This window comes from Thunnus thynnus, chromosome 13, assembly GCF_963924715.1.
Source record: "Thunnus thynnus chromosome 13, fThuThy2.1, whole genome shotgun sequence".
Taxonomy (NCBI): Eukaryota; Metazoa; Chordata; class Actinopteri; order Scombriformes; family Scombridae; genus Thunnus; species Thunnus thynnus.
In genome coordinates, this window is record NC_089529.1 from 4,069,968 (window position 1) to 4,094,483 (window position 24,516).

The following is a 24,516-nucleotide window of genomic DNA, read 5'->3' on the forward strand; positions in this document are numbered from 1 at the left end:
GCTTTCCAGCATTTCTTAATCTATCTATCCGCTCGCCTGTTTCCCGGTCTTGAGATTTGCCTAGTCCCTTGGATTTGTCTGGCTGATCTGCCTGTCTGCCTGGTTTGTGACCCCTGCTTGTTTTTTGGACTGATTAAAATATATTGGACTCTGCTCCTGTCCCTGAGGTCGTGCTTTTGGGTTCCGAGGTTCTGAGTCGTTACAGGGAAGGAATACATAAAAAAGCTTTTAAGCTATCGAGGGACAATAATTAGTCATTAGAAATAATTTTGTACTGTATATATCCCCCAACGTTACAACTGCATTTTAGTGACTAAGTTTAAGAGAACACTTAGCGAACCTCGGTGACTTATGCTGTTTATTATAATGCTATAAATTAACTAAAAAAATAATTTATTCTTAAGTTAAATTTTGGCTGTAACCGCAAAGACAGTCAAAATCAATTACTAATCTAATAAATCTCTAAGTCAAATCACCTATTGTCTGTTTTAATTCCCCTTTTCATTTCCACAGATTAATGCAGGATATAAATTTACGCTTTATGTCTGTTCAAAAATAAAACAAAATGTATTTTTCAAGCGTACATAGATTGATGAATGGGGGTTTTCTGGCTTTTCTGCTGGTGTTCGTTCATGTTGGTACAAAGTCCCAGTTTGTGCCAAACTTTGAAAAACCTCGCAGACTCTTTGACAGCAACATATTTTTAGGACATGTCCTGAATCCTCAAAAACTCCTCTATACTGCTGGAGTTAAATACATTGTGTCTGCTGCACAATGAAAATAAATTTCCAACCAACTATAGAGACCTTGCACAACTTGTAATGATTTTCATATACAAGCATTGTATTTGCCGTGTATGGACATTGAGGGCTCTTGTGTAATGAAGTTATAGTAGTTGTTTGAAATTACTGCCAGGGCAGGTGCAGTGAAGAGGTGGAAGAGCGTGAAGTTTATGTTCCAAAAGGGAGGATAAATACACATAAAATATGAAATCCAAGCAAATTGTGTAAGTAGGTAGATGGAGACCGATTATCACTTCTTTTCCTGTTTGACAGTGGCTCAAATAAAAAAAGAGTTTTAAAAGTTGGTTCTTCAGAGCACAATTGATCAGTAAAATGCCTGGAATGAAAACCAATTTTTCAAAGGAGAGTTATCTCTCAGACAGGATTGCGAATGCTTTTAATTTCACTCTTAACAAATCTCATTCACCATTCTTGGAAAATGAATACCATTCCTCTCATTCAGGGTGTGTGTTTTTAGAAGGTTGTACTGTAGCTCCAATTCTAATGGCAAACATCAGTGTGGAACAACTACACAATGCAATAATACATATAAGACCTAATATGATTGCCAAGTTAAAGGTGTTATTATGTGTGAATCATGTGTTTGGTTTTGTGTGACATCTAGAAAGCAAAATAATCTGTGGACACTGAAGACTTGATCACAGAAAAAGACCCTGGCTATCCTGCGGCTGCTCACTGTAATGATGCTCACTGACATTTCTCCTCCTACAGGCTTAAAGCAGCGCATACTTCCTTCCTTTCAAACTGAGACAGTCCATCTGGATCTGTATTGCAAGGGGAGTATTAATACATACTGTAATGTTTTTGTATTTTTTAAACTGACCTCCTTTTTGCTAAATTTCTCCATTTAGAAAATTCATCCTCAGTAGGACAATAATTGACACACTCTTCCTACAAATAATGATTTGCAACTGGATGCTTATGTGATTTGCTTCGCTTGATTTTTTTCTGTGTAGGTACGCAAATAGACTTTGATTCTTACTGCATGTACAAGGAGCCAGTGTAGAGTATTCTTTATTATGTGGTGTATTGTGTTAACTAGCTGCACTGTGACCTTGTTTCTTTATATCTGAATACTATATTCTCCTCCAGGTATTTTCTGTTTTCTTCTCTTCTCAGGTTCTAACTCTTGTTCCAACTATTTTCAATGATTAGGGACTGCTCTACAGTGTTTTTTCTTTGTATGTATTGTGTGTTTGTGTTGATTGACAGTTAATAAATAGACCTTTTTTGCAACAGACATTTAGACATGTCATAGTCGGAAAGCACACGTGTTACTAATTACATTAACAAGTTCTATTCAAGTGTCCCAGTAAGTCATGATAATGTGACAGTGAACCAGCATGTGCAATACCAGGACACTGAAACTGAAGCAGCTAAATGGAATTCAGCCATCATTCATGTTATTATTTACACCTGTGCTTTACTGTGACATGTCCAAGTGTCCTCCATTAAAAAGACCTACTGTTGCGCAGGTTTCTCCCTTGTACACATAAATTGGAAGCTGGTGATGATTGGCTGTGTCTATCCTGACATTACATTGTTTATTTCTCTGAGCTGCTTGTTCAGTGCATCATGAAGGTCTGTTTATAGACCCTTCTCACACCAGACATCTTGACTTGTCAAACACAGGTGCAGGTTAAGGTGATTAATGGCTGAATTCCATTCAGGTGTGCCAGTTTCAGGGTCCTGGTATTGTGCATGGTGGCTCACTGTCACGGCTTACTGGGACATTTACATGGAACAGAGCCATCACTAATGTTATTAATTACACCTTTCCTGCTATAACAAGTCAAAATGCCTGCTGTGAGAAAGATCCATTGAAACAAACAAAGATGGCACAGTGCCTTAAAAGGGGATATGAGCACCCAATGTTTAGCGTGCTATATTTAATATTTCGAATGGGAAAGATTTCCTGCTTCATCACTTTACGCTTCGCCTCTTTTGTTCTGTAATTACCTTTGAAAGTGTACATGCTGCAGAACTAATGCGCTTTGCTTGGTTGATTCTATTGAAATGTCAAATTGTTTTCTTCAGAAAGAGTACGCTTGCTGGTCAATGATCCTGAAAGACAATTCAGAGGAATTGCTGAGTAACAAGATGGCTTCAGGCTTTCTCTTTGAAAGGAGGATTCTGTTTCAGAAAAAAAACATACTCAAAAAATAAATACAAATCTCTCGCTCTGAAATGTAGATTTTTAGATATAGCTTTTTGTTTTATTGACAAAACAAACATTATATGTAATTTCTTCTATTTCAGCATGCACAATGAATGAATAGAATATCTGCTATTAGGATATAAACAAGCAACGTAGAATTAGATAACATGCAAACACTCAATGCATCCATCGTTCTTTGAACACTAACAGCTCATCATGATGTCTTTGCCGAGCCTTGGTTGACAATTAAGCAGAGAAGTAATTATAATGCTGGAACATTGCCAAAGATTTTGGAGAGCATTCACCCAGAGGGCAATTAGCTTCATATAACTTCCTGAATGTTGACTGAACACTTTGATTATGTCTAAAACAAGAGCATAACCTGACATGCTGTCAAAAAGCATGACCACCTGAAATATGCATTGAAAAACCTGTCAAACCACAGGACTGCAAACAAGACATTAGATTAATTTATGCATACACTGATCCATAATACGATTGACTCTTGAAGGATTTACAGTAGTGGCCCAGGGCTAGACAGAGGCTCTGGAGTATGTCAGAGATTATACTGTACCTGCTTGTGGTGTCAAAAGAGTCAAGATACCCAAAATATACAATTTTTACAATTATAGTAATTCTCTTTTTCCAATGTCGACTAAACTGTGAATCCATTTTCATTGCTTTGACATAAAATGCATTCAATGACCACATCTTTCAAAATCCATGAACTTTTGTCATTTAAACTCAATCACCACCAAACCTCTGTGTGTTTAGTAATTTTTGCACAAGCTTACATACTATTGTATAAAATTAATTTTACGTTAAACACTTAACGCAAAATGACTGTAAATTAGACTGCAGTTTGCTACATTCTGCTACAAAAAAAGAACTAAAAGCACATAAACTAGTAATTGGGACATACGACACTGAGCACCTCATTTCATTCCTTGATGACCTCTATGACAGACTTGTGCCAGGTGAGGCTGAATCCAGAAGATTTTGTTATGGTGTGGGACAATGTGGTATTTCACAATTCTCTTTTACATCCCATCCAAGGATGCTTTTTCTTCCACCCTAAGGCTGAAATACACCAGGCACGGATGTGGCGTGACACGTCGCAGCATGGCCGCAGCAGAGCGTATCCATTATAATCAACTGAAGTTGCTATGTTGACCGGGGAAACCATATGTACCCACATGGGAGCATCATGTGGCTCATCTCTATTTTTATACAGCTGGTCTATTTTTTTCTCTCTAAGCACGGCTTCAACATGTAAAAACTACATATAAGTGTGTAAAAAAACGAGTACAATCTATTGTACCAGAGGCAATGTGACGCAGCAGTGCAAACTTGTGTTTTGTTTTTTTTTTTTTTACATTGCACATTAAAATAAATAAATCAAATCAATATGTATCCATGATCCTGTAGTTGAATTATCTAGTTAATTAATTCAATCCCAGTTAATATAGTCTACGCTTCCAAACCCTGTATAACCAACTGCATTATCACTTGGCAAATCTCAATGTCAGGCACACAACTACATGCAACACAGACAGAGTTGGTGTAGCAGGTAAAAAACCCTGCTCTGCCCTGCCTAAGTGACGCGTCACATCCATGCCTGGTGTATTTCAGCCGTTACTCTCCATTCCTCCTTTTCTTGATGGAGGTGGAAAGTTTATGACTACCAGCCAGATCCGACACAATGAATGCTGGATGTCTGGACATATCTACAGGAAACTGCCAGGGATATATCAGGCCTGTTCTGATTCCCAGGTCTTCAAATACTGACACTTTGACATGGCCCTCTGTATATGGGCATAAATATGTCACTAGAAAATGAATTGGAGTCATTTATATTTGAATTTGAATGGCTCAACTTACATAATTGCATTAAAAAACTGAATTTGAATCACATGATTGGAATTTGTATTGTTTAACTTGAATAAATGCGTTGAAGAACTGAATCTGCATAGCATAATTTGAAGAGAGGAAAAAGTCGTTACAACCAGATGTCTCAGTGAACTGAATTTGAATTATGAGAACTGAATGTGGAAGTATTGTAGGCTATATAGAGAGTTGAATTTTCAGTGAGTATCAAATTTTAAGTATCAAATACAGTTTCAGAACAACTGAATACAATTTCATAATATTACATTCAGTTTCAAGTTTATTGGAATTCAGTTCCAAATGAATAAATTCACTTTCAAACTATGCTATTCAGATTCAGTTTTTCAATGCAATTATTCAAGTTAGCAATACAAATTCAAATTATGTGATTCAAATTCAGTTTCTAGTGACACATATTTCTGCCCATATCAGTGTCTCATACAGACGCACATGGTACCCTTTGGCATAGTGATGCACCAGGCTTTCAACTATCACCAATGTAAACCCACCCACGGCAATATTAGGTCAGAGCAAATGCTCCGGCTGTCCATTGACTCCAGTGTTAACCCAGACACGATGCTATAAGACACTTTGAGCATCAGTCCCATTGGAGAACCAAGAGTGGGAGGACCCGCCATCTGGAAGAACTTTCCCCACTGCCAATTCCCATGTTAAGGTTTTCTTTGAATGAAATGATATCCTCAGCATTTCTCAATACAAATACACAAAAGTCTACTTGATAATTCAAAAATATGATAGTTTAATGTTATGGTCATCAGTTTTAATTATTTCTCCTTCCATTCTGAGAAATACATTTTTTTTGTCAGTTTTGGATGGCAGAGGGCTACATTATGAGCTTCAGCCACCGTTGGTATGGAGAAGAAGTCACCCATTACAAAACCATTATAGAATTTATTTCAAACTGATTAAGGGTTTGTGTGCACCTACCACACACACACACTTGGTGATAGAGCACAGGCATGACTCACTGTGCTGTATCACTTGGTGCATGATGGATGGGAGTGGGATGTGGTGGGGGCTAAAATCGGTTGTTGAGGAGAGTGATGGCCGGGTGTGATGGGTCCGCCTCTATCCTGCTGGCTCGCTTCCTGGCTCTGGCATCGTGCAGAGCACTCACAGGCACCTGTTCCTGGCCTGTACGGCACCTGGCTGTTTCCACGATGTGTTCCAGTCTGAGTTTGGTGTTGGCAGAGGATGCGGGTTAACACATAGTGATAGAGGAGGTGAGGTGTCGATGGTGGCTCTGTAGAACTGGGTGCAAACTTTCAAGGACTTGTTCATCTTCTAGAGCAGTCTGGGGCGGAACATCCTCTGGTGAACTCTCTTGATGACATTAGATGATTGTTCCTCCCATTTTAGGTCGCTGGTGATGTGTGGCACCTGAGTTCTCTGAGCCGTTTGGAGAACCAGGGCTTGTGGTTATTGTACCTTATAATGATTTTGGTTGGGAGGCAGATCTGCTCACAGAAGTTGATATATGAGCCTACAGTGTCAGCAAATGACTTATTGTTGTCCTCAGGGCTTCTCAAAGACTCCATTATGCAGTGAGATGTGAGATGGAGCGGTATGCATGTTTTGATGGTGTAGTAGTAAAAGTGGTTCAGTGTATTACCATCGCATGTGGCACACATCACGAGCTGTTTGTAGCTCAGCAGTTCATATGAGAGAATTCATGTTCATGTGTTGTGCTTCTCAGATGAGGACTTGCAGGAGGATGTAAACATCTGCAAGGATGACAGACAAGATTTCTTTCAGGGAGTAGTATGGTTTGCACTTGATAAAAACTCACTCCAGGATACTAGAGCAGTGTAGGTATGTTTTTAGTACATCCGAGCACCAGTTGTCATTGATGTAAAAACACATACCTCCTCCTTTTGATTTCCCACATGCCACTGTGTCCTGGTCAGCTTTGATGAGTTGGTATCCAGATAAATCCACAGCGGTGTCAGTGATGTCATCGTGCAGCCCGGTTTCACAGAAGAAAAAAGGCAGACTTCCTTTGAAAGTCTTTAATGGTCTGTTAAAGTTCTGACTTAATCCTTCTTAATGCAGCGAGAGCACAGGTTTGAAATGCAGATGGATGGAAGTGGTGTGTGGTGTCTTTTCTTCTTCCAATTGAGGAGGGCAACGGTTCGCTGTCCTCTGTAGCGCCACACTTTTTGCTTGTGAGCCGGGTGGCCTTTCCAGTTGTCTATGGGGAGTATGCAATTGTGGATTTCCTCCAATGGACCCAAAAAGATGGACATGCCAAAAAAAACCCCAAATTATCATCTTTATTCTAGGTGGAAAATGCAATATTTTAAGACAGTTTCAACATTAAAATGTGTTTTGATAACATTTCTAGCGATTTATAAAATCTATTTTCATAATCTTAAATCAGTGAATGTATATGATGTTTAGTTTGTTGGTTATTACGAAGATTCTTTCAGGTCTTTCTGTTGTTGCTATGGTGGTTGCTATGGGCACTGATATCGCTGAAACCATGTAGCTTACATGTCTGAATCATTGTCTTTACGTTGTGTAGTTATCTGAGCTGTTATTTTATTTCTGTTATTTTATGTAACTGTTTGATGATGTTCTTTCAATAAAAAAATGATTTTATGAAACAGATTCATTCAATTTGAAATCCAGAATTTGAACATTGTGACTGGCTGAATTCTTGAGGAAATGCAGTTTGGGACTTGTAGTTGACTTAGGCTATCTCCAAGTGTTTTATGTCCGCTAGACTTTCAACGAACCTGAATTATTTCTATGCAGTTTATTACATTCCTGAGGGTGCTAAAAAACCATGTGAAGGCTATAATTACATAAAAAAAGATCCTTGAATGGTTGAATCGCTCTTTGAATGGTTGCATAACTCCCGCCGACTGTGAACCCAACTCAAAAACTCATTTCTAAAATACCAGCTAAATTATCCCAGATGGACTGACCTGATTTTTCTCCCCTGCTTATCCAGATGCATTATGATGTATGTTTCAGCTGTAGTAGATTATTGATATATTTAGTAAATATACATTTTTTTTATAACCATAATCACAACCCTACTCTGGAAACCAGAAGAACTACAAGTATGCCGGCTGATTTGTGTGTTTCATAACAAGTTTATGGTGTGTCTCTAATGAGCATTGTAGTTTTTAATTACATTGATATAGTCCCCATAATTGGAAGTTGGCAGTATTAAACTTTGGGTACTCCAGTGGGTTTAAGGGGTTAGAAAACACATTGGTGTCATCAGATTTTAAAAATCTAATTGTTTAATGGGTGAAAATAGCTTTTTTCCATATTTGACGGCACGCCCAGTTGGTGCCCAGCAGTGACCATACCCACATGACAGCTGAGGTCAAGAGTTTTCTAGTTCGATGTCTGTAGTCCCTCCTGTTGTTGAATGATAAGCCTTCAAACATGAACTGGGTTCAAGGTTCAGAGGTCAATATATCAAAGCAGGAGCTGTGTATCATTTTCAGACAGACATGATGTTACTCTCCAGGTTGAGTCCTTTCCAACAATGTATTTGGTTTAGTCCTGTGGCGGTTTTAATTTTCACATTTCATGGACATGACTTTGCCCAGGCATAGCTTCACAGAACCCATTGAAAGTTCAAAAGGCTACATATTTTATTTCATTAGTCATGATTTTTTTTCTTCTGTTTTTATGGAAATAATGACAAAAATCCTTCAAGGTAAAACTGTTTGACTTGGCTTGCTTTTAACCTTATTTTCATGATTAAAATGCAAGATCTATGTTTTCAGTCCTAACACCTTTCACCTGACAAATTAATGAATTTTTAAACGACACAACTGTCGCTTGGGTCTTAGATTATCTCTTATCTCGACCTCAGTTTTTTAGGCTTGATAACAAAGTGACAAGTGCAGGGATTAAATGAGGAATGTGAAATGTAAAGTTGGGTAGGTTTTATTCCATTTAAAACTGCTGCTGGTCAGCTCCACACAGCCACGGTGTGATTTGTGAAAAAAATCTAAATCAGAGGGGGGGTTCGCTATAAGATTGTCTACTTTAGCGCCAGTCCCCATAGCAATGATCATGAAGATACGTTGGCTTGAACGGAGAGAAGACAGCCTGCTGCTCCTCTCTGTCTGCTTGGGCTAAGGAGTATTCATATATGATATGCATATGAAAATTCTTTCACAGTTCCCCCTTTTTGATGGAGTTCTTATTATAACAAAGGTTCAGGAATAAGACCACGCCCCTCTCTCTCACTAAATTCAATCACCTGCGCCTTACCAATTCAATCATCCCTGCATACCTATATAAGCGTGTCTAACCCCTTTTTCTCCCGTTCGTCTCAGTTCTCACGTGACCTACGACAGCTTGCATCGCAAATGCTTACCTTCCGCCGTGCTCCAAGTTCCTCAGCAACATACTGCCCACGACTAGAGTAGCAGTACCAACAAGATATCTCCTTCACCACCACATCCACATGGAACCCTTCTCCTCCAGACACAGCGCTTCTGATCAGCTGGGATCCAGACACTCCACACGCACCCACGCAGTGGCCCACTCTGATACGGCTCTTTTTCAAGCAATTAACATCTTCAACCGGATGTTTGCTCACCTCCAGCGAGCTCTGGAGGAGACGGTCGTCCCAATCCTACGAAACGATGATAAAGACAAACTTTCCAACTCTATGCAGACTCTACCTCTATCATCCATCCTCTGGCCGGCAGCTAAAATCCTCCAGCTCTTCCGGGTTCATTGTCCGCCGCCGGGCCGCCGCACACCGATGACGTCACAACGCCGCCTACTACAACCACAACAGAGGGCTTGCGCCTCGTTCCTGACTGCACCGCTGTCCTGCCAACAATAAGGTAAAGCACACCCTCAAGTGTAATATTGCGATTATACAACATTTACCAACAAAATAAAAGATATAAACAAAATTTATTCATATTGTGAGGCAGTTCGCTCTAAAAATAAAAAACGTTTTTCTTGTGTTATCTTTGTTTCCATGGAAATACGTGGGGTATGACTAATACCTGGAAAACCATCACTCACGTCAGTAGAATCCTATGTAATGAAGCCTAGTTTACTACTCCAGCAAGTAGGTCGACCCTTAATAACGACCTAGCAACAGACGATTTCTAGTTCCTGCTAACTCAGCCAGCCAACTTCAGCTAATGCATTCTGGAGATCGCGGCATTTCCCAAACTGAATAAATACCTCACATATAAATACAAAACTGCTTTGCTAGCTCAATCTCGTTGTAACTAAGATATCCGCTGAAAAAAATAATTCTTCCATGGACAGATTTGGCTACTTTGTCCGCAAACTTCAGACATTTTAATCTAGTAGTGCCGTAGCACCAGCACAGCTGATGGAGGATACCGGAGTGGAAGCTAAGATATACTCTCAACTGGGGGGAAAAAGGGAAAATGGCTAGGTAACGATGAAGAGTGAAAAGGGGTTCGGACTTTGTGTGTGTGACTGTGTGCGTGTGTAACTCGTCCCACAGTCTCAGAGTTCAGTCCACTCGGCAAAGGGTCTGTTTTGTTTTCCCTACAACCCCTAATCAGTTCAGTTCAATCCAGTTTCACAAACATAAAAGAGACAACTCAAAACTCCGCTCCGGGTTTTCACCACAGATCCCCCCCATACAAAACAAACCAAACGAAAGACACTAGCAAAGCAACACAGTACATAAAATAAAGCCAACAGAAACGTCAGATAGGTCGGACCACCGTGTTTAACTATATATCTTCAAACGTTAGTTACGGCTGAAAATGACGACAGAAGAAAAACAAGTTTGCCAAGTTCACATATCTCCGCTATTCAAATCAACCACCAATCGTCTACCCAGAAATGACTGTTGTTATCACAACGTCACAGTCTGTAGTTCTAATGAATGGCGGAGTAATATTTTTAGTGATGAGGCTTTTTTCATTTGAGCACGGCGAGGTGTGCTGTCATGCTGATTTGAACACGTTCTGAATGTCTAGTTGACCAATCAGATTGCTTGGTCGGAACTACGTGTTGTGTGTGTGTGTGTGTAAATATACCTATATAGGCGTGTGTAACTCTTTTCTCTCCCGTTTGTCTCAGTCCTCACGGCCCTTCTCCCCCAAACCCCACTTTTCTCCTCTCTCCCCTCTCAGTGGCCGTCATGGTGGCTCACAGTGGTTAGCACTTATGCCTCACAGCAAGAAGGTCCTGGGTTCGAACACTGGCCGTCCCAGGTCCTTTCTGCATGGAGCTTGCATGTTCTCCCAGTGTTCGCGTGGGTTTCCGCCGGGTACTCCGGTTTCCTCCCACCATCAAAGACATGCTTGTTAGTGATAATACTCCCGCATAAGTAATTCTTCTCGTTCTATTTTAGGAACCACAGGGGGATGACGAAGCAGAAAGCTCATCGAGACATGTCCCCCACCCTGAGTCTCGACCCCCGGGTTACTAGATGCTCCAGCCTCTTTGTGATTCCTTTTGGTCCCCGGTCATCCCCATGCCATCTACCCCCTTCATCCCGCTCCTCGACCCCCATCCAGCCCACCATACATCCTCATCCAATCCTGAACCCTCTCGACAATCCAAATAAAACTACTTTTATACCGTTCAAATGGTGTGGTCTTTGTTAGTGAAATAAACAATAATTACCTAACATATCCTTCAGAGTTGGAATAACATACATCTACCTTAATCAATCAAGCATCGTGTGAATCACAGGCTCAATTGCACAGTTTAAAACTGCCATTTCAGACGTGTAGACCATCATTGTTTTGTGCAATCTCTCTTTTATAGTACACTGAAATCCTAGCACTGTTAAGCCTCTGAGTTATCTTTGCCACAGAGGCTGTCACTGTTTCTTCCCTGAGAAGTTTATTCCCTTCAAGTGGTCATGCTTCAATTTTCTTTAGAAGAGGTAAAAGTTGAAGAAGTGAAACTTTTATTCCTTTAATTGACTATCCACTACAGTATATGGAGACTTATGATAGAGTTATTACTTTACCTATATTTCTTTCAAGCAACTTTTGTTATTGTATCCAAACTCTTGCTTTATCCCTCCTTTATCCCCTCCTTTCTACATGTGCAGGCCCATGAGCAACATGTACTATCACATGGAGGATAGACTGAGGAAAGACACACAACCAAATGTACACTAATCGGATGTGCAGGTTGTGAGGAGGTACATTGACATACCATGTAGGAAGAGGAAATGGCAGCTTGTTTGGCTGCAGAATCAACCAATGCATTCCCATGTGTCACAGGATCACAGCACACCTAATATAAATATAAGATTACTACAGTAAGCATACATATTTCCTTTCTTTGTATTTATGTGTTATGTTTGCTCAACAGGTGAATGTGTATTAGGACAGTGAATGCAGCTACATTTACATGAATGTTGAATGTTAACTGTTTACTATATGTCATTATATATTTAGGCAAATAGTTAAGTTCAAGAACTTTTTTCAGAATTTTTGAAGGGAGGGAGGGAAGGGATGAAGGAATGTTAACTGTTAAAATCTTTTATAATCCAGTTTCTAATACATCTTATTTAAAGCTTATGTGTTGCTTTTTAGAATTGTGGCTTAAATGCATGATGTCTTCCCAGAGGTGGTAAGAGTAATATGAAGGCGAGAGAGGCAACTATGCATCTGAGGTGAGGCTGTCAGTCAGAGGGCTAGTTAAGAGTTGGGCTGAATTTTTAGTTAAAATACACTTCTTTGCATGTATCATTAATTAACTTGTCATGTATCAGTGTTTGAATCAACCTCAGTCATGGATTTGTTTTAAATACATACATTTTAATATCCCTTTAACAGTGTTGCAAAAGTAGTCATTCCATATATTTATTTATTCATTTGCAAAAATTGCCTTTTATGAATTCTCTGACACCCTCTGCATGTCCCTGATGCCAAGGACCACAGGCGAAAGTCAAGACAAGTACTACGCAACAAGCCAGCACTGAGACCCATGTTTCTGCACCAGGATGCCTGTAGCACAGTCATCCCTCTCATGTCCATGCATATGAAGCGGCTGAAGATAATCCGGCATGCCCCAGGCTGGGGCTCCAGAGAGTGTATGTTTCAGTTCACGAAAAGCTTTGTGCATTTCCTCAATCCATAGCACAGTTGGAGGAGCAGATTGGACTGTGGCTGCCTGCAAGCCTGAGTCCATAGCGACATACTCATAAATCCAATGCCTGCAGTAGTTTGCCATCCCCAAAAATGAGAGCATCTCTTTCTTAGTCTTAGGAGGCATGTTGTTCAAAAGTTTCTCTCTCTCTGGTGAGAGGAAGCTATGTCCTTTCTTTAGAATATGTCCCAAGTATGTTACTTCAGGTAGACAAAACTGCAGCTCAGCCAACGAGGCTCTGTGATCTCACTCAGCCAGTCTTTGCAGGTGCAAGCTGGAGTCAGAACAACAGGCTTCCTTCAATGGAGAAGCTATCCGCAGGTTATCACCATATTAGAGAAGGGTGCTTCCCCCTGGCAACTGGAGATCCTCATTTTACCACTGTCACATACACCGTCAGACTCTCTACAGATCCCTGCACGAGCCTGGTCGTACAGTATTGTTTACCTTTTAAAAGTGAATGCAAACAGATACTGGATATCTGGATGCAAAGAAATCGAAAAGAATGCTGAACACAGGTCAATGACTATGATGTTATTGATGGCTTGTATATTCTGTACAAATTGCCATTCATCCAGACAGCCCGGTTTTGGAATAGGCAGAATAGGAGTCTTGCATGGACTGGCAGTTTCACCCAGCATGCCTTGATCTATTAGTGACTGAATCACTGGCTCAAAATCTTTTATTGCCTTCTAGGGCAATTAATATTGTTTAATCATGGGTAGCTTAGCATTAGATTTAAGTGTCACTCAGTGAGGCGGGGCAGACTTAACCAATTCCCCATGGTTCTTACATTTAGCCCATAACATGACAGGAACCTCAGAAAGATCAGATGGGTGTCCATATTGTACTGATAGAGGTGGCTGTTGCAATACAACCATAATTGATGGCAGGGCAGTTTCTTCACTCAGGTGTAACATGTACAAGTTATCACTTAGGCTTGTTACAGTCTGGAATTGAGAAACTATCAGTCTTTCTCAATGATTGGCATCGTGCCATCATTTCTCCAATATGTTTTGATTCATAACTGGTGTCACTGCTACAGTGATGTGAACATGACTCATCGGCTTCAAACAATGTACTGTGTATGTCAGGTAAATGGATTGGTAAAGCACGTCCCTGTGGACCCACAAACAAAATTTGCTCACTCTCCAAACACTGTGTATTTACAAATGAATTGGCCAACCGCTTGTACTCTTCTGTATGGTTAAGTGCTGCTGTACAATGATAATGCAAGACAGGTCTCATAGCAGAGTGGTGCACACACTGCTGATGTTTTAGCAACTTTTTGAAAGTTTGAAACCCTGAAGGTATGTTGCATATCAAAATCTGGTGAAGTCCAGCAATACAAACAATCAATCAGTGGTGGACTGTATGAATTGAAATGATTGCAAGTCATCAGGAATGGTTAGAAACACTCACCCCATCAAATTTATTGGACTTTTGTTGGAGATAAGGAAAAATGCTGTACATCTGAACCTTCAACGGTTACAGTAGAACATTTTTTAGACATGGACTCTGCCATAGGGATGCTGGCAACTCCTACTGTGGTAACAAATTTAGAAATTGGTGAGACACACTTGTTCATTCGCTTTTACTGCTGAGATGGGGGGTGCAAAGGAGCGAATCCTTTGCACCCCCCATCTCTTAAATAGCATTTTTATATTTCCACATTATATTTCAATCCTGTAGAATATGTTGCGTATTTTTATTTTCTATTCTCTTTAAGTCTTCAATAACTATTTTTAATTGTTTACACCCACACACCAACCACACATACAACTTTGTCCAGTTTAATCTTTTTTTTCTTACTACAATTTATCTTGTAGACCCTGCATAAAAGCATAAATTGAACCAGGCAGTATAAACCTTACAGCAGAACTTAACACTGGTTACAGTCAGACTTTCATTAAAAGTTCTCCAATATAACTCGAATTAAAATTGGAATGTTTTGATTCTGCATTTGTAATTAAAATTACATTTATAATTTGATTACATAACGCTGTTAAATGTAAGTAGTTACTCCCCAACCTTGCTAGTCTTTTCCTTTTTTTTTCTTTTCAACCTGTGTGTGTGTGTGTGTGTGTGTGTGTGTGTGTGTGTGTGTGTGTGTGTGTGTGTGTCTTTCTCTTTCTTCCCACTGTTCCACCCCCCAAACTGGGGTGTCTGATTTTACATCAGCAGTTCTTTTACACACTTTTTCTTACTGTTTTTACTCATTGATCCTGTCACAATTATATGACCTAACAACTATAGCCTATCACAGTTCAATAATGTACAATTCTCACATTATATATTCCATAATCTTATGATCCATTTTAAATGTTTATTTATTTATTTGTCAGATCTCTGAAGCAATATATAGCACTCAGAACCTCCTTTCCCTGTGGACATAGACACACAACGGTATTTCAATTAAAATCAAAATAAGGCTACCCACCTACTCAAAACTCTCTCCGAGGGTGTAATCTCACTGATGTGAATTCAATTTTGAATTTTGACTATGTTGGATCTCAACCCAAAGTTGGCCCAGAAAAACTTTGCCTGTCGACAACCCCAAATTTGTTATGAATTATCTGTAATGGAGGAGTTTTGGATGTATTTAAGCAAAAAGATTCATTGACAGCTTGACTGATCAAGGAGACATGTAGCCTACAATTCAAAGTGTGTTATTAACAATGAACAGTGAAATGCTACTCGAAGGCAAAAAGCTCTCAGCATGCATAGTTGATAGCTCAGACAAGAATTTGCAACCCAGACAGCCTTGGCTTAGAAACATAACAGAGAAGAGACCTCGCTGTAAGATTGTTTACTTTAGCGCAGGTCGCCATGGCAACGATCATGAAGATAGGATGGCTTGACCAGAGAGAGGACAGTCTGCTGCTCCTCTTTGTCTGCTTGGTTTAGAGAGTATTTGTTTATGATATCATATATGAAAACTCCTTCACGCAGTGATGTGATGTCAAGTTCATGCCAAATCCTTTCCTCATCCAGACACATAGGAGATGTGATCATATACAACGAAACAAAAGGTTAAATGGTAATTTAACATGCCAGAATTAAATCCCCAACTCTCCTTTCAGTACTGTGGATAGCACCACTCGGCCAGACGTGCCAATACACTTAATGTCATTTTTGCAAGTCACTGTTTAATTCAGCTCTATGCACAGCAAACAGCAAACTTCAATATTGAAAAGAAAATAATAACATGCATAGCACACCGTGCTGTCATCAAAACAAACAGGCTTCAGTACATTCCTACTTGTCAGACTAGGAAAACAGTCTGCTTTGATGATGGACTTCTGTCTTCTTTTTATGCTTTCCTGTGGAGGGGTCATCCTCGGCGTGTCGCCCCTCTTTTACCCACATCTCTGCAAATCTCTGAGCAGGGAAGGAGGCAACTCCTGGTCCATTTACTGCATCATCACATGGCCTAGACTCAGTGTTATCTCTACTGTCCCACAAGCATGAGCGCTAACAGTGAAAGTCCATTTCTGACTTTATTGTTGTTTGCACTAATGACTGTTCTCACATTGCAGCACTTTAGATTTCTTTTAAATAGCCTATTTTTATTTTAGATATTTTATATGGTCTATGGGTGAAGCAGCATATATCACTATGAGGGGGATAAATGTTGTCCCTGTCCGGGATAAAAATACTTCAGCAGAGGCAGGGATGTATAGACCTGAAGGGGGAAAATCCCCACGATCCTCCTGGCAAATTGCACCCTGATTATAACTATCTAAATATGAACTCCTAGGCCTATCTCTGATGTGTGTGTGTGTGGGGGGGGGGGACTCAGTGAACACACACAGAATCTCATTTTCATAAAATAACCGGTAGTTGGTTAGTACGTTTCTTGGCAGCAAGTTGGAAGTCAGCAGAGAGTATGGTTCGAGACCACCTCGAAACCAGTGCCAACTTCCTGTTTCAACTGACAAAAGCGGGTGTTTTTAGCGAGAGATCAGGACGTTTTTACTTTTATTTTTTAAAACCATGATCTTTCCCTAACCCTAACCAAGTGGTCGTTGTGCCTAAACCTAACCAGACCTTAACCACAGGGTTGTCACACCATAAAACATCATTATTCAGTGGGTAGAAATGTTAATATGCTACGTTTCTAGAAATGTTGATATGATACATATTACACGTGGTGAAACGTATATATTCAACGTTTCTGTGGTTTGCAGAAACCTTCGATGCCAACGTATTATACTGGCGATTGGGTTGCAGGCTGGGAGCTGATTGGCTGGGGTGGACACAGGGAGCAGGGCAGGGCTAACAAGACTGATGCAGGGCAGGTGTGGAGGGAAAAACAGGCTGGGGAAAACAACAAGAAACACAGAAGGCAGTAACTGCTCTGGGCTGAGGACAAATCAAAAATAGAACTTCATCCATAAGTAAAATAAGAGTCTACAATATAATCATGCACAATCCTCTTAATATATAAACGGTCATAAATCAAACTGTCTCAGAATTACATAAATATAACTTAAAGTGCACAAGTCAACCTGAGCAAACACAGCAAATAAACTTCAGAATTACATTGCCAACCTGGGAACCTTTACCATAAAGACTAAAAACATAAATTGCTGTTGACATAAACATGAACCAATAAATCTGTCAAGTGGAGTGACCCGCATATTAAGGCCGTGTGTAACATAAAGAAAGACAACTGTTGCTCTGAGTTTCAGTTCACGTTTGCAATTAGTTCCAACAAGAGTCAATGTAGACAGCTACATTATCTCAAGTGGTCCTTAAATATAATCTGCAACCTCTCTTATCTGTCCTTCCCACTCAGTCCAGTCTTAAACAGGCGGAAAAGCCTGGTGGACTGGTGGAGGGACATAGAGCCAGACTGGAACAGAACCATAACAGACCTGAAACAATCTCTGTAATAAGACTACATTTACTGAATGAAGATGATGAAAATAAAATGCACGTTTCTTGCTAGAAATGTTATCAAAACACATTTTAATGCAGAGACTATCTTAAAACATTGTATTTCCCACTGAGATTAAAAGGAATATAAACCTTTTTCTTGTTTTCACAGAAAGAAACTTGACAGTCACATGACAGCACATGCCTGATAACAGGCCTTCTGCATCTACTGGGCTCCACCAACATTGTCTCACTGAAATAAATGGATGATAACAGCCTGTGATGTGATGATAACACTTATTCAAGTCAAAGTGGGTGCACCCACACACACATGCACACACACACTTTTAAAGAGATGATTTCATATTAAATATCTTCCACCATATATTCTAGGAAATATAAAATTAAATGAGCAACTGCCCATTTTATAACCACAGGTTATAAAACGCCTTTTCTTAACAGAGATAGTGACGTTTGGATTCGGATAGTTCTGATTGTGGCAATTTGAAATGGAATGAAATCCACCAGGCAACCCAAAACAGGAGTCGAATGTGCCAAGTCCACGCACAACACAATGTCCTTCCCTAACCCTTATCTGCCTTTGCACTAAATTGCATCAAGTCTTGCACCATAAACTGGATGAAGACGGGTTTATCCAACTGCACTTTACATTTCACATCCCTCATTTAATCCTTGCACTTGTCACTTTCGTATATTTCATCAAATTGGACTTTACATTGCATTCAGTCTCCACTGTTACATAATTGAATTATTTATACACATGTCACATTTAATTTTTGCTCTTGTCACCCTCATATATTTCATACACGTCATTTCTTTGTCCATAGCACAATCCATATTTCCTTTGTACAGGCAATATATAATTTCAAGTTTTATATCCCATTTCAAAACTATTATTCCATTCTATAATAGATTTTAAAAATTCAATTTCATTTTAATATTACTTTATTTATTTCATTATCAATATTACCTTATGTTTGTCTATATTTGTTCTTCTGTTTTGCTTTTTGAGGGAGCAAATGTCAACACACATTATTTGTATTCTTGCGCTGGCTGATAAAACAGATTTTGATTGAATGGACTATGTTGTGCTGACATAAAATTCCAAATACCAAGAATCATAAAGATACAAAAAAAGCAGACCTCCAGGGCTGTGTAAATAGCAGCCTATGCATTCCTGTCAGAAGCCTACTGGATATGCTTATATGCCTAGGCATCTGTGCAACCTGGTTTCTTCCCTTAACAATAATTAAAGTGATATAACGCCTTATACACTGATAATGATGTTTCTAATTTGATAACATAGTCTATGTCATTTTGTTGGTATAGGCAAAGCGGGGTTACAGATCATTTTTAGATAGATAGATAGATACAGACGGGTGACAAATTAAGGGAAAAACCGGTAAAGGCCTGAATGCTAGACCCCTGCAGTGAGGGGATCCGGTGGCTCTGTTATGCTTTTCATCCCTCCAGTAGAGTTCAGAGACTTGTAGAATCAATGCCAAGGCTGAGGAACACCATTCTTCAAAAAGATATTCCCTCATTTGGTGTTTTGATGTTGGTGGTGGAGAGCTCTGCCTAACATGTCAAAATCTCCCGTAGGTGTTCAAACGGGTTGAGATCTGGTGACTGTGAAGGCCATAGCATATGATTCACATCATTTTTATACTCATCAAACCATTCAGTGATCCCTCGTGCCCTGTGAATTTAGGCATTGTCATCCTGGAAGAGACCACTCCCAAGTGGACCCAAACCATGCCAGCAAAATGCCCCCCACAGCATAACAGAGCCACCAGATCCCCTCACTGTAGACATAAATAGTGAGTCTCAGACACAAAAATCACATTCATAATAGGACAAATAAATGTCTTCATCCCATTTATATGGCCATGGTACAAAATATGATGCAAGTTAGAGCAAAGGCAGGTCAGGGTTAGGGAAGGGCATTGTGTTGTGAGTGGACTTGGCCTGTTCAATTACTGTTTTGGGTTGTCTGCTGTGGGTGGGCTTCATTCCATTTCAAAGTGCCGCCGATCGTCCGCAATCACAAATATCCGAAATCCAAAAGTTACTGTCTCTGTTAACAAAAAGTGTTTTAATTGGAAGTTGTTCATTTATTTTATATTTCCAAGAATATGTGGCTGAGGATATTTAATATGAAATACTCATTCTTAAAACATGGTTATTATTGTTAGTAATAATATTGAGCCATGTCATCCAATAAAGCACTCCAAAGCTGTGTGCGTTACCCTCGGTTCTCCAATGGGACTGATGCTCAACACGTTGCAGTTGGGTTAACACTGGAGTCATATAGCCAGAGCAGTTGCTCTACGCGTCTCAAATTGCCACAGGTGGGTTAACATTGGAGTTAGTTGAAAGCCTGGTGCATCACTATACAGATGCCAAAGGGTACCTTATGCGTCTGCATGAGACGCTGAGGGGCCTGACAAAGCATTGGTATTTGATGACCTGGGAATGAGAAAACAGGTTTCTGGCATGTAAAAAGATTATTTCCCAGGTGTGTTGCAAGAGAGGACATATGGTGTAATGTTGATGAGAATTTGTGGCCAAATGCAGTAGACACGGTTGACTAGCACTGTTGTATTTCTGTATCTGTAGCTCTCTTATATACATGTATGTTGTGGTAACATGTATAGTTTTATATTACATTATTGGAATTACTTTAGTTTCATTTTGTGCACTTGTAATTGATCTATGCAAAAAAGTCTATTGAAGCATAATGTAGCATTTCTGACCAATTTCTAGAACATAAAGGGGTTGATCCTGAGATATAGATGTAGTGTTTTAGTTGTATTAGTGCATTTTGGATGTGAGACTAACTGTTGTGCCAAGATGCATTTTGGTAAAAAGATCTGTGTAAACAGTTTTGAAAATGTGAAATCAGTATAGATGAATATGTGTTAGATATTTTTATTTTTATTTTTATCAAGAATTTTATGTATACATGCACCCCTGTTATTAGACTAACTAATAACTAGATGTGTCTGCACCAGAGAAGAGTATCCAAGCTGAGACGCCACAGATTCGTCTTATTTGCTCTGATAACATCTCACCAGAAGAAAGTAATGCAATGACTCTTAAGATAGAAATACAGACTGTATTCTGAACAGCAGTGAGTACAGAGAAAGGTGGTCTCATCAATGTTGTGTCATCTTTTGCCTCTTTGGTTCCTTTGGTTAACACTGACATACAGTGTGCAGTTTGTTAGAATTGAGTCACATGAACCGTGGATCTAGAAATACTTTCTGCTCACACTGCCATTTTCTGGCTGGAGATGAACAAAGTTGCCCAGTGCAGCTTTGAGGAGATTAATCTTGTAGTAAGTCCAATAAATGAAATGTCAGATATCAAGTACACATGCTGCTGCACTATAATGTGTGATCGTCTAATGAGCAAGAAGATCAAACCAGCAAGCACAGCAGAGTAAGTGACATCCCTTAATTAATTATATTTGTGCATGAGAAAATAATTTGACAAGTTAATCATGCAAAACATCAATCAGACTTTGAAAAAATAATCAGAGAAGTTCAGATTTCATCAGGTTGCCATCGTCACTACATAAAGACATCTACCTCAGTAATGGTGGTAGGGAAGCAGTGGAGGAAGTGGCCTTTTAATCAGCATCAGACTCATTTGGCCTCTTCGGTCCAATTAAATTTGATTTTGTTGCTTTTTTTTGTGGTATGTTTGTTTCATTCCTAATCCAGCAAACCACAGGGGTGTTTCATACACAGACGCAGAACAGCATATCTGTTTATGAGAAACCCATCTTGTACAGTATGAGCTTGATAAACTGATCCAGGATTTCATGAAGCCAGCTCGTTGTAGTGGATCACATCAATTCACACTGAAAACTGGAACTGATGTCCTCTATCAGTTTGATTATGTTACCTGGTTTGCACAAGACATAACAGCTTCATTGTTTATTGTAGTTCAAATAAAACAGTTTCTCTAGGTCAGTTTAATTTTGTTTATTTTATGACATGATACTGAGAATGAGGAATAAAAAATACATACAGTATTTCCAGTGCATTTGAAAGCACATACATTATAGACTGGAGTACTGTGTAGACATGTCGAATTTGAAAAATGTGATAAATGCTGCAATTAAATTTTGGCTTCTGTTCACGGTGCAGCAGTATAGGAACTGTTGGGGAGGAACTTTAGAGAATAACACTGTGTTTCGCTCTGGCAGATTGATTGTAACACTGGTTAAAACTGAGGAAGGATATATTTCCATGGTAAGGGTCACACATATCTAAAACTCCTTTATTGAACCCAGTTTCCCGAAAATAAGCCTGCTTTATTAAGCCTGACTTTACTGGTATTCTTGCTTTATGAAACACCACTCAAAGTACGAACTCACATGAAAAAATAGATATGAGCATCAGTCGAGACTCTTGTGTGCTCTCAGGTCATTTTGTGACACTAAGCACTTAAAGCAGCCAGGAATGGCTGGCTATTAAAAGTCATTATGCATCTGTTTACACTATAAAACATTAGACTTTGGGGTCACTTTCTGTTGTTGGTTCAGATTCTATTTGTACTCTTATAAATATGCACTTCAGTACTCCAGAAAGACTGAGACTCAGATGCTCAGGCATCTCACGGTGGTTATTTGATGAAGTGGTTGAATGAACAACCCAAGTGCTTGATTTGAGCAAAGCCCACAACTAAATCAAAAACAATCTGAGTTTTTTCATTAATAATGTAGAGCTTGAGGTGAACCAGAAAGAATGTGTTTTGATTTGGCAATTATGTTTTTCTTTTCTCCTTCTTCCCCTTAGACTACAATTAACAATAATAATTAATAAATAATTAGTTGAGGTTTTCAAAATAGGGTGTATCTTCTAGCTAGAAAAGAGATTAAAATTTCATTTTAAAAGGGGCAACAGCTTCAAATTTTTGAGAGCCGCCATTTTAACTGCAGTTCCCCAAAGTCCTCCAAATGCGCTGCCTGCAGCCTAAGTGGCCATCCTTAAAGTCAGACCCCAAGGAGCTGTAGCGTTTCAAGGATGTTATCCAAAGTGGCACAGACAGCACCCACAGGGGGCAAAAAAAGGATTTGTTGTCATTTTGGGCAGCTAAGAGTCAGCCTTCAAGAAAAAGCCCTCTAAGTCTGAACAGCTGCCAGAGGGTGAAGTTAGCCTCCATCAGCCCCCATATTCTAGTCTGCAGCAGTGGAGGCCTGTGACACTGAGCCGTTGATCTTAGAGGAGCTACGGCAGAATAACAGCAGGGGAGGGGATTGATGCTCCTTCAAAGATGAATGGAACACCCAAAGGCCCGTCGTAAAGAGAAGGTTCTCCAAGCTCCATTATTTCTGCTTAATATGCAGACAGAAAAACTGCAGTGCAGATCGGGGTAATGTGGCACATAGTAATAGCCATGAACAGCAGACACAGAAGTCATTGCAGTCAATAGGGCCCTCAAGGGGAGGGCCAAAAGTGACCGTGGCCCCCATGCTAAAATAACCCATCCCCACCCCATCCCCCAACCCTCCGGGCTTGCATGACAAAAAGTGCCCTTTTAAAAAGTCAGATGGAAATTCAAACCTAGGCAGAGCCACTGAGGTGCTGTGTACTTTTCAATGAGCTCACTACTTAGGACAAAACCACTCATCAAAATGTCCACAATTAAATAAACTATGGGCAGTCAAGCTCCACAAAAGGATAATTCAACTATTCATTTTATTTATAGTTTAAGGAGCCAAACAAGAACATTAAAGAAAGAAAAAATACCAGTCATAATAAGAATAATATAGCTGCAAGCAGCAATGAGCAAGGTCCAAGCACTTCAATGAATAACGCCAAATATGAAGAAGAAAAAGAAAGGAAGAAGGAGATGAGTAACAAGAAATTTTAAGTATAAAGCTCAGTTTTCAATAATGTAAATAAATGTAAATATAAATGTTCTTGTAGGCATTTATGTTGCCATGCATTTTAAGTCATAAGTAATAAACAATGCATTTCATAGGTATGAACCTGTACGTGCTTGATCAGTGTGAGATATGGAACAATGATTTTAAATTTTCATTTGAAGTTATCAGGTTGACATAGCCACCTATAGGCCAAATACCACCAAATTTGATATGGTCCTTCAGGGTACATACATTCACATGTCTACTAAATTTGGTTGAGATAGAATCATGTATTCATTGTTTATTGCAATTTTTGCCAATTAGGCCCAGCCCACAAATTTTCTTTACAGCAAAATGGTGCCAAATATCAAAAATCAGAAAGTACTTTTATGCAGCTCTATCCAGATATTCTGTGTGCCAAATTTAGAGAAAATATGATAAAAAATTTGAAGGAGAAGTAGTATAAAAACAAATTCAGACAAAATTCAAAATGGTGGAAAATTGAAACATTTGGCATGAACTGGCAAAATTGTTTGTCATAACCAGAGGAATCATGTGACATCCAGCACATATCCAAAGGTAAACTACAGCATGAGAATCTATGTTCAATTTTTCTGGTATTTTCAGTTGTAGCTATAGTGCCCCCTGATGGCCGATTCCTCCCAAATTTAACACACTACTTCCAAGTCCATAGATGCAAACACCCATCAGATTTTGTGCCACTTGTCCATTGCTAACCTTGTCTAAGTGCTGCTGAAAGCTGATTGGCTGTTGAC

General features: G+C 39.4%; 2 long non-coding RNA genes across 2 annotated transcripts; one reads left to right on the forward strand and one right to left on the reverse strand.

Annotated features, from left to right (window-relative positions):
• Positions 1–2,993: 2,993 nt before the first annotated feature.
• On the reverse strand, positions 2,994–8,832 carry LOC137195183 (uncharacterized). Its single transcript, XR_010931081.1, has 2 exons — positions 6,735–8,832; positions 2,994–6,593 (listed from the first exon to the last, which is right to left on the reverse strand). It is a non-coding gene; the product is annotated as an uncharacterized lncRNA (long non-coding RNA).
• Positions 8,833–12,367: 3,535 nt separating this feature from the next.
• Positions 12,368–18,734, forward strand: LOC137194991 (uncharacterized). The gene is made up of 3 exons (XR_010931040.1): positions 12,368–12,481; positions 12,742–12,901; positions 18,011–18,734. It is a non-coding gene; the product is annotated as an uncharacterized lncRNA (long non-coding RNA).
• Positions 18,735–24,516: the final 5,782 nt, after the last annotated feature.